Source organism: Excalfactoria chinensis, chromosome 15 (genome assembly GCF_039878825.1).
Source record: "Excalfactoria chinensis isolate bCotChi1 chromosome 15, bCotChi1.hap2, whole genome shotgun sequence".
In the NCBI taxonomy this organism is placed as follows: domain Eukaryota; kingdom Metazoa; phylum Chordata; class Aves; order Galliformes; family Phasianidae; genus Excalfactoria; species Excalfactoria chinensis.
In genome coordinates this window covers 11,355,429-11,365,808 of record NC_092839.1, presented here as the reverse complement: position 1 = coordinate 11,365,808, position 10,380 = coordinate 11,355,429, and the positions used below count along the sequence as shown (strand labels likewise).

The window sequence follows — 10,380 nt, the reverse complement described above, 5'->3', positions numbered from 1 at the left end:
ATAAATATTCTAGGAAACGTAAAACATATAGAACAGTTCTCTTTCACTGCAATGGGTATAATAAGCAGCATGATACTTTCAACCCATTACTGATGTAATTACCACAGTTGTGAGGATGCACTCTGGGGGTAAGCTGCAAGTGAATCATAAAGCCAGAGGCCAAGCATAATGGATGTGGGGCTGCGTTCACATATTAACATGAATTAAACGTGGGCAAATCCACATGTATCATAAGGAACAAACATTTCTTTAGACCTGCAGCTCCTCAAAGGTACCAAGAGCTGCAGGTGAGGCCAAACCGTTGCAGACCCTCAGCCTCATGCACCTGCTGTTACACTTTCCTATCCACGCTAACTTACTCATCACAGTCCCCATTTGCACAAGCAGTTGGGCAGCAGTTTCAGGGTCTGTCTACCTTCAAAAGCTTCACTGCTGAAACACTGTAGCCAAAGGGGCCCTTACATTGTGTGAGCGAGCAGATAATCAAAGTGGTGGAAAGGAGCAGCTGGGGGCACCCTTCTGAACAGTTGTTTCCTGTGATGAGGAAAGGCAGTGAGGGTCTATTAGCACTCATTTCCTTGGGGGTTCATATTATACCTTAACAGAGTTTTGCATGAATGTCAGCACACGTAGCTTAAAGCAGCTGGAGTGCATGCTGAGAAAAGCATCTAAGTGTGATTTGGAATAAAAGCATCAAGAGAGTGCTTCCCCTGCTGCAGCATGAGCTCCCATCCCAGGGCTTCGTTAGCTGTGGCTGCAATTAACTCCTCTGTTTCTTTTGTAATATCTTATTGCATGATGGTGGCTGTTCCCAAAAGCTAATGGCATGAGCAGGGTGATTATTTTAGTGTCTTCCTCGGTCACTGAAGGCTTCTGCACACTGTCCAGAAAATTCCAGTTAGAACACTGCTTTGTCAGACATGCCAAGAGCTGCTCTCCTCTTTGGCTACAGAGGGAGCAGGCAGGGCCTGCTGGTAGGCACAACTGGAACACATTCATCTAATTGCTGGTTTTGCTGAGGTGAGTGCTGGTTACACTGATCCATGATCAGGGACCAATAAAACAGGGCAGAGATTTTGGAAACAACTTGGTTTTGATCTCTACCCCAGGTAAGTAAAGTGAATCTGCATACAGCTCTGCAGATCTTTACCTTTCCAAATTAGCCATTCAATAGTGAGTAGAATTCTGGAGTTGTGAGCTAGAACACATTGTACTTGTAAGGGTTGCACGAGAACCCAACATAACCTTAAAACTTCAGTCCTTAAGGTAGCAAAGACCAAATGACAACATTACTTGGAGAGAAATAGCCACCCATGCAAATCCTGTGTGACAATGCTTGTACAGTGGAAAACAATGCACTCTCTCTTAATGAAAAGGTATTCAAAAAGAAACTAATTATCTCAGACATGAAGGATTTTAAACACCATGTTCTGACCTAAGTGCAGCTTCTGGAGCTGAAGAGTAGTGAAAGTACTGAAAGTCCCCATGTAGGAGGGATGTTCAAAAGCAGCTCAATTATCTGAAGAGCAATCTGTGAAAGGCAATCAGTTTCACTCAGTGGTTTGCTTTAGGAATGCAGACCTGAGGATGAGGCTTTGTTTGCCTTATTTTTATCTTGTAGATCAGAAAAACCTTAATTAGTACTGCAGGATTTCTTACTTAAGCACCAAAACATACCAACCTCAAGTTTCCATCTTTGAAGGTTCTACAAAGCTCAGGTAGAAATTGGGGAGGGGTTGGGGGGGAAGTGTGAATTTGAATTAATGTGAAATAGTAAAAGCAGCAGAGCTGGCAGGGAGGATATTTTGCTCAGGAATTGTATTTTCTGGATTGAAACAGCCCAGAGACACTCAGGGAAAAGCATTTCCTGGGGTAGCTGTGTGACAGTTGTGTGGTTTGTTTTCTTAAATACAGTCCCCGTGGTAGTTCTCCTTAATTAAAAATTATTCCAATATACTGAAGTAATACTTTACTTCTAATGTGGCAATTACTCCCAATTTGCCGCATAATTGCTCATCAGGAAAGGAAAATAGTTCCCAAGGCATCTACACAAATATTGCCATTTAGAAAATTACTTCACTAATATCCCACCCACTGTTCTATCTGTATGGAATCTGGTAAGGGTGCACGGCACCAAAGATGATGGCGTTTCTCTTCCTGAAGAGATGGGTACATTGAGAGAGCTCTGTAAACAGCCAGCGGAATCTTCTCATGATCAAAACCGCCACTTCAAAGAGCAGCAAGCCATCAGATTCTGAATAAGGGAGGAGATGGAACTTTGTGTAATGTTATGTAATGTGCATGTATTTACACACACACAGGTTTTCCTTATGAGGACACAGTTTGAACCACTCAGTGACGATTCATAGGAAAGCAGTCAGGTTTGTTCTTTGCACGTATGGAAGTGGAACTTGTTTGTGTTTCTTCAGCAAGAATTCAGTCATCCTCATTCTTCTGCCTTAAGTTACATCTGTCTAGTTTGAATCAAAACGAGAAAAACGAATGAGATCCATGGCTTTACAGTGATCAATTTAAGACAAAGCGGCAGAGGGTGATCTGCAATGTACTTAGATTAATAATACCTGGCTCTTCTGAGAAGCTTAAATTTCAACTGATCTTTTCTAGAGCCTCTGTTAATCCAACTGCTGATTAAAATGTTATCATCTTATTTTGTGGATCTACAAAATACAACTGTTCTAGTGGAGAGATCAGAATACCAAAGCAATTTCCCCTTTGATTTTTCTCCATTTGAGCTCCTCTGTGTATTTAAAGGCACGCAGGGGCAAAATTTCTTCAGACTTCTGGGAACATTGAGTCCTAAAAGCACTGAGTAAGTTGACCATGAGCAAAACCAAACTGGACCTGCTGAACATCCCCCGGGTGGTTTGATTGCAAACTTAACCCAGCAGGTCAGCTGTTCCAAAGAGCTCAACATCCTATTTTGCAATAACAAAAGGAGTGAAAGGCCTTTCAAGCAGCTTGGCACAGCTCCACAGCAGAGCACAAACCTGCAGTTTGAGCTCCCAATGCTGCTTGTTGAAGCCTGGCAAAGATGACAGCTTTCAATATACACTGCATTTTTTGGCCTGCGTGGTTTCCCAAAGCTCAGCCATGTGCAGCCACTGCAGTGCACCACAGCAATACCACGGGCAGCTCGGCAAGGCCAGAGGCACTCAGCAAAAGCATCACCTTACAGATGGGCTGTGTTCAAGCAGGTCTGGTCAGCAGTTCAGGCAGGCTGCCTTCTCCACCTGGCCAGGGGTGCTCAGAGAGAAAACAACTGTGCGAGTGTTTCCCTGTCATTCGTGCTCATAAGCTGTGGAAGCAAATCAGCATTAGGAAGCAAAACAACATATAATTGCCGTAGCCATGTACTGCAAAACAGCCAATTTGGCTGCAATTCAAATGAAAAATTACTATTACTTTGCCTTCATTTGCTATCTTCTGTATCAGTTATTAGTCATATTTCTGGTGCGCAGTCCAGGAATAATTCAGTTTAATACTCAGCAGGAAGTGGGTATGTTGACATAATAACAAAAGTTTATATATTTTGGTTGAATAATTACTTCCATTCAAGGCAGGAAGGCTGTGGAGCCATCCTGAATCTAGATGTGACAAGAAGCTCGGGTTCAGACAGAAGCCACCACCAGAGAGTCACTTGAGTGAATAGGATAATAACCATTGGATACCACACTGTACATTAAATGATGATTAGAGAAGTTTCTAATTACAAAAAAACAACACAGATAAATTACCTCTTACAGTCAAGCACATGAAAATTGAGGATTTCTTGGCACCACGCTGTGAAATACCGACAGGGCTTTTTCATATGCTGTATGAGCAGAATGTAGCTCCCATTACAGTGACTAGCTTCAGACCTTCACATAACTCCCAATAACAGTAAAAAAAAATAATCCTGAGAACATCGCTCAATCCCAAAGAAATAATTATTAGTAGAAGTGAAAATCCTACTCATTAAAAACCCTCTCCTGAAAAGCTGTTGTGCTCAGGGCTCTTGCACCTTGCTGCCAATGGCCTCTCCAGCCTACTGTCAAAAACTCTTCTTGCTCTTCAACAACACATTTCTGAAACAAACAAAACTGCCTGCAGCCAAATACTGTAAGAGAGATGTCCACGAGGAATGGATAGGAGCAAAGACATTTTTAACACATCAGGATTTCTTATTCTCATCAGTCATTTCTGTCTGAGCAGCGTTTGCTGTGTTGGTAGATATCAGCCTTACCTTTCCCATACTTTCTTCTTGAAGCAAAGATCTGTGGGCTGGTTGTGCTCCAGCTGCTCTCATTTATAACATGCTGCTATAATTCCAGGTTTGTGCTTCTAATTCTAATCTTCTTGTTAGAAAAGGTGTTACTTTTTGACAACAGATGATCATTTTCTCTCCGGGACACTCCTGCAAAGCAAAAAAAAACCACCAAACAGATGCTGCGAGGCTCACAGTGTTGTTTCTGAACAGCAGAAGGAGGTCATCCAATTTTCTCACACCGTGCCACCCTGCTAACCGGCTCATCTCAGAGATGCTGTCATATAAGGTATGCCATGATGCACTTGAAATGTTTTGTTCTGTTACATTTTTCTCCAGATAACTAAAAGAAGAAAGACAAGGCAGATTAACTGCCATTTCTATAAATGAAAACAGCTTTCCTACAGTCTCTCAAACTGCAGGACATTTCATTTATAAGGAGGAGCAGGAGGACTTTGTTCTTACTGCTACCAAACAGCAACTTCTGAGAGCAGTGCAGAATGGGGAGCCCAGCAGTACCACCAAGTGAATGTGCAGGATGTCACCTTCAGGATATTGATAATGCAAAAGGGAAAGGCCTGAGTAATAAGTGGTGAATATATCGTGCTGAAAGTACTGCAAGAGATAGTTTAAGACCAGTCCAATTTGATTACTCCATTTTCCAGGAGTTCCAAATAATTCATGTCATATGTGGTGAAAGAAGACTTTTCATGGCACCTTCAAGCCAAACACTACATCAATAACTATGAAAAACTACAGATGGGGAAATATCTGCAGCCATTTGGTTCTGTTGCACAACCTTTTGGCTTTGCTTACACCAGCAGAGGCCTTCCCTCAGCAGGGAGCAGCTTTGTGTCCCTGTCCCTTTGTGGATCCCCTCCTTTGAGGAGCCCTCATTCCCTCCCAGTGACAAGACCCTCCACCACCAAACTGTATTTCAAAGCATGCAACTTAAAAAGTTAGCCACCAACACTGAGTTATCTGTTACTTTTCTCCATCTTTTTACTCACTAATCTGCACAGTACTTCAGTATAGATTTCTGAGGTCTTTCAGAATCACAAACGAATTCTAAGGAAAAAAAACAACACCTCTTTTTCTATTTTGTAGCATTCAAAGATAAGCAATTTTGCATGTGAAAGTGGAGTGGTAGGCCTTCCTGATATCTTGTAGGTGAATGGAAACGTCCCAGACAAAAACATTTTTTGTTTCCTGTGCAGGTGACGTAAGAGATGTTATGGCAGGCTGCAATCTCAGCCACTTGCAGTAACCATTTAATGCTTTAATTTTTTCCATTATGTGTAATTTGGGACTCCTGGGCAGAGAAGTAAGCAGTGCATGGACAACCAACATAGCTAAAAGCTTTGCAATTAGCTGAGTATGTAGTTCGGCGCAATTGACATTAGAATGAGTTTGGATTTATAGTTTTTGAAGGCAGCTCTTGAAGCAGCATGTAGCTGTTCCCTTTTACAATAGTTTAAGCCTTAGAACCGTCTCCAGATTCCCATTGCAATGGGGAAGCTCTGAAGCAGACTTCTTGCCACCAGTATCATTGCAATGATTGTTACCCTGATGCTGTGATGAAAGTGTGGGGAGAAAAATGGGGATTTTGATTTTCTGTCTTATTTGAAACCAAGGTCATAACGAGACCCTTTCTCTCCCTGAAATCCCCATCCCTGCGGATGACAAAGCTTTACTAGAGAAGTGATGCAAAGAAGTGGTGACTTAATCTTCTGACCCACTATCCTGTGCCACACACATACATAGAAGTCTCAAGAAAGGAGATTAATAGGTATGAAGGTGGATGTGCACATCTTCTGGGCATTCCTCTGTGAGGTTCCCTTAAGGTGTCTTGATTCTGAGCACCGCACAACATCCATGTATGTTTGTATAATCTACCACTGCACCTGCTTTCTACAGTGTTCATTATTCTTTTTGCAACCAAACTGATCATTTTGCTGCAGTTAATGCTCTGCTTTCATGCACTGTCCCCTAGCTGCCACAGCCTTCTCTTTTCAACCTTTTTCCCCAAAGAGCATCCTTAATTTAAGTACTCAGCATTGTATACAGACTGCAAAGGGATGAGGAACTAGAACTAGCACACAGCTTGCATCCAAGTAGAGTAGAAGCCAGAAACTAAGATTGGCTGGAGAACAGTGCAACCCCAATGCTGTAGGCATGGATCTTCCTGTGGGAAAAGAAAGCCTCCAAGCACAAAGCACCTGGCTGTAAACAGCCACTGATAGTGCTGGGAACAGGACTGAGCTAAAGACACCCAGCCACAACCAAAAGGTTCATTGCTTATCTGAAGGGTTTTGTTTCATTTTGTTTTCACATAGAGGAAATGCAGTCATTAATCTGTTTATTGGTTCATTTAACCTGTGACTGCTGCTGGCAGCAGTGAATGTTGATCAAACAAGTTAACTGCTGAACACATTTCCCCTCCATTTTTCTTATCAGTTGTGCAAAGCTCAGAGGGGCAGTGAGGAAGGACGATTCAGGGCAGCCGTCCCACTTCCCTGTTGTGGGTGCCCCAGACATCACAGCCAGAAAGAAGCCTTGGCAAAGCTCAGAGGCAACAGCTTTGTTGGTGTTACAGAGTATGGCTGTGCAGAGTAGCTCCAGCTAAGCACAAGATGGGTAACATGTAGAGCCAGCATCCTTTAAATCCACAGTACTGTGTCAGGTAACCCACCAGCACCAGCTCTGTTAACCTGTCCCAGCTACAGCACAGTATTGGAGGCATACTACAGGAAGCCCTATATGGCCCAAAGAGCAATTCAGTACACAAGCTATCTTTTACTTGTGACAAGGTCTGAAAAGCTTCAGGTTAATAAGCACAATTGTAGTCCCTACAGCCTAACTAGATGGAGGTGACTAAGTACAGTCCGAGCAAGTGATAAAAGTGAGTTCTGGAGCACAGCCACAATTTCCATGATTCCAAATTTGTTGTCTTGATTGCTGAACTTTGATTTTTATTATGAATTATTTGGCAAAGTGTTAACGAGCTGTACAGATGGATCTGGAAATGAAGGGCTGAGTCACTTCCTTAGACAAGATATGCACACTGTGTGTCAGACTGGAGAGCCTCCTGGCTCCCAGCTGCTCTCCCAGCTCCCTGCCTCCATGTGAAGCCTTGCTTACATGACTGGCAGAGGACAAGAACCAGCTGGAGTGCCTTGTCAGCCTCCCTGCTGCTGTGTGTAACAGGAGTCCACCCTGAGAACTGGAGTTAATTCTGAAAGATCTTGTGCAGTCTTTCCCATTATTTAGGCAACGCGTAGTTGATATGTCAGGGGCCTCCTTCAGAAGACAGAGCACTTACCAACCAGCAGGGCATCAGCCTCAGGAAATGACACATATGCTGCAAAATAAAAATCCTCGGGGGAAAAAAATATCTGTCTTGCTGAGGACCTGCCAGAAGCTGCAGCCCATCAGAGTGCTGGTTGGCACAAGTAAGATCGAGCCTGCCAGTTCAACCCATCTATCGAACTTCTGGATACCAAGCCGAACTGATTCACATTGATTTGCATTTACATAGACTTCTTCAGTAATTCCCAAATCCTCTTGGGAAGTTCAGCCTATGACTTAAAATATTCTGTCCTATTCCCTTCCTTCTCCCTGCTCCCCATAACTCTTATGAAGAACAGCACTGTGTCACCACGGCTCAGACTGGGACAGCGATGCACGCTTATGTTTTTTTCTGAATTAAGCAAGTCAGAATGAAGGAGATAAAGGCAGATAAGTGAGAATGAACTCATAATATTTAGCCACATTGCAGTTCCGACAGAAATAATACCCAATATGTGATGCAGTGTATAATTAGATCTGCTTTCAAATAATACTGATGTTTCTAACAACCTAGTTAGTGCTTAGTCATTGATTTATGCAAATATAATGGTTTTATTCTTGTTAATGAGTTTTGAGAGGAAATGGCAAAATATGTTAAAATTAATTATGTACAGGGAAAAATACATGTCAGTGACTGCACTTTTACCAGCCTGAATCAGAGCAAGCACACAGATTGAAGGCAAATCAGCCAGCTCTGGCAAACCTCAGCCACAGAGCTTTAGGACTCTCGCTGGGAAAAATGAATGGGGTTTGACCCCTAATGGACTGAGTGGGGTCTGAACTGCCTGTTCTTGGTTTAAATTCCTTCTGAGGCCTGAGTACAGTCAGAATTTCACAGCAAACACTTGTTGCTGGTTTTGCTGTTGCTTTTGGCGAAGATGGGATTGGTTCTACAGAATATGAAGTTTAAAAGGGAGCTTGTGAAAAAAAAGAACAAACAGAATCTGGCATATTTTTAAGATCAGGAAAGAGAGGAGAAATGAGTTCATCGAATCTAAGGTAAATATACATAAAATCAACTCCACAATCTGATCATCGCATAGGGATTATCAGCAGGGAAAGAAAAATTAAGCCCATGTGCACATCGCATTCTTAATCAATCAATTTTGCCAGGCTCAGCCTAGAATTGAAATGATCTTGTCTGCGTACGACTAAAGGTTACCTCTTCCACAATTCAAAGGGGAAAATGTATTCATAAAAAACATACCCATTAGCTCCACAACAGTAAGCACTCCGTGCATCCAAAGGAGTTTCTTAGGCACAGGTAATACTGAGCTCTTACCTACAAGCTGGATAGCTGACAGTTTTCAAAAGCAGTTACTCCATTTGCCAGCAAACATTTCTTACTTCAGCGCTTAGGAAGGAGAGGCTGGATGGTACTCAGGCATTAATGTCTATGTTTGCTGCTCTATATGTTTTGGTGGTTTTAATTTTCCGGTAACTTTTCTGGATATAATTTTAGAGAGTCCATTAACTCTATAATGATGTTATTTAGCACAGCATTGTAAACAGTCTCCAACATGATGTACTATCATTTCATATAGATCTTTTTATTCAGCCCCAAAGCATTTCAATAAAGCTCTAAGAGCACTAGCAATGGCAATACTCTGGCTGTGCATCACCATGGTAATGGCTCAGAAAATAGCTTTCATTTGGGGTCAGAAACATCAAATGTTTTAATAGAACGTAAGTGCAGAGTTCATCTCAATACAGCCTAAAACTCTCATGAGCTAACCATCATATCCTCAGCTCCTGAGCTTTGTACAAAAGGCAACATTTAGGCTTCCATGTAAACCTGGCGATTAATTTTATCAGTTCTTGTTCACTGGTGTTTCTGTTCTCATTAGCTGTGACTTGAGGTTGGGTGATTCACTGTCTTCATTACATAGTGGTAGTAGTTAACTACAAGAGGCTATTAAGTGTTGGTGATAAGCAGTGTTACTTCAAAAGGAGGCTGTGAAAATGTGAGTTATCTTCCTTAGAAAACAACACGTTCTATTTGCAGTTTTTGTGTGCTGATTCAGTTTTCTAAGAAAAGAAAGCAGGCACACGTTTGGGCTCACGATGAATTAAAAAATGTTCTTGATGAGGAACAGTTCTGTTTGCACACCTTGCTTTGTATCCCCTCTCATCTCGGTCACACTGCTGAGATTCCCTGCCTGCTGGAACACCAGAGTGATGTCCATTTCCGGCTGCAGTGCAAGAAACTGGTTGGATTATTTTTCCTTTCCAATATCCAAGATTTCCCAGAGAACAACTCCACCATTATTATCGCACATTGTTTACCTTGCATATTGATTGAGGGAAACATTGTGTCAAAGACTGGTGTAAATTTCAGATTGCTACTCTCAAGCATTAACTCAGTCCTGCTCCCAAACTAGCAATGCCATTATAAGGTAGCACATTGTACCATTAGAAAATTGCAGTGATCTGAATGATGAAATAACATGACACCCAATGTCTTGCACAGCACTGAATGGTGTAACAGCTCTGGTTTTCACTCTCTCCACCCACTCAGCACTCTTTGGACAGTCACTGGCTGTTGCCGATGCTTTCTAGCACTTCAGATTCACTTTCCAAAGCAGGAAAGAAAGACAAATTTGTGAAGGAAGAGTCCTCTGCCTCTGTTTGTTTGGTACAGGAGCAGTCACACAAAGATCTAGTGCAAGACGTCGTCAGTGTGAGAATTATAGATGAAGAGAAAAATGGACTCCACATGATACAAGGGAGAACTCCTCGTTAATATTAAGCTTCAGCTCAACATTGAT

The 10,380-nt window shown here is 42.2% G+C and overlaps 1 protein-coding gene across 1 annotated transcript in view; it reads right to left on the bottom strand.

Moving 5' to 3' along the window:
- The window catches only part of LOC140259329 (uncharacterized), a 51,426-nt gene that overhangs the window by 34,348 nt on the left and 6,698 nt on the right, over positions 1-10,380 (bottom strand). The window contains exon 2 of the mRNA XM_072350541.1: positions 4,244-4,414. The gene's annotated coding sequence lies outside the window, so the exon portion shown is untranslated. The remainder of the gene's footprint in view (positions 1-4,243; positions 4,415-10,380) is intronic.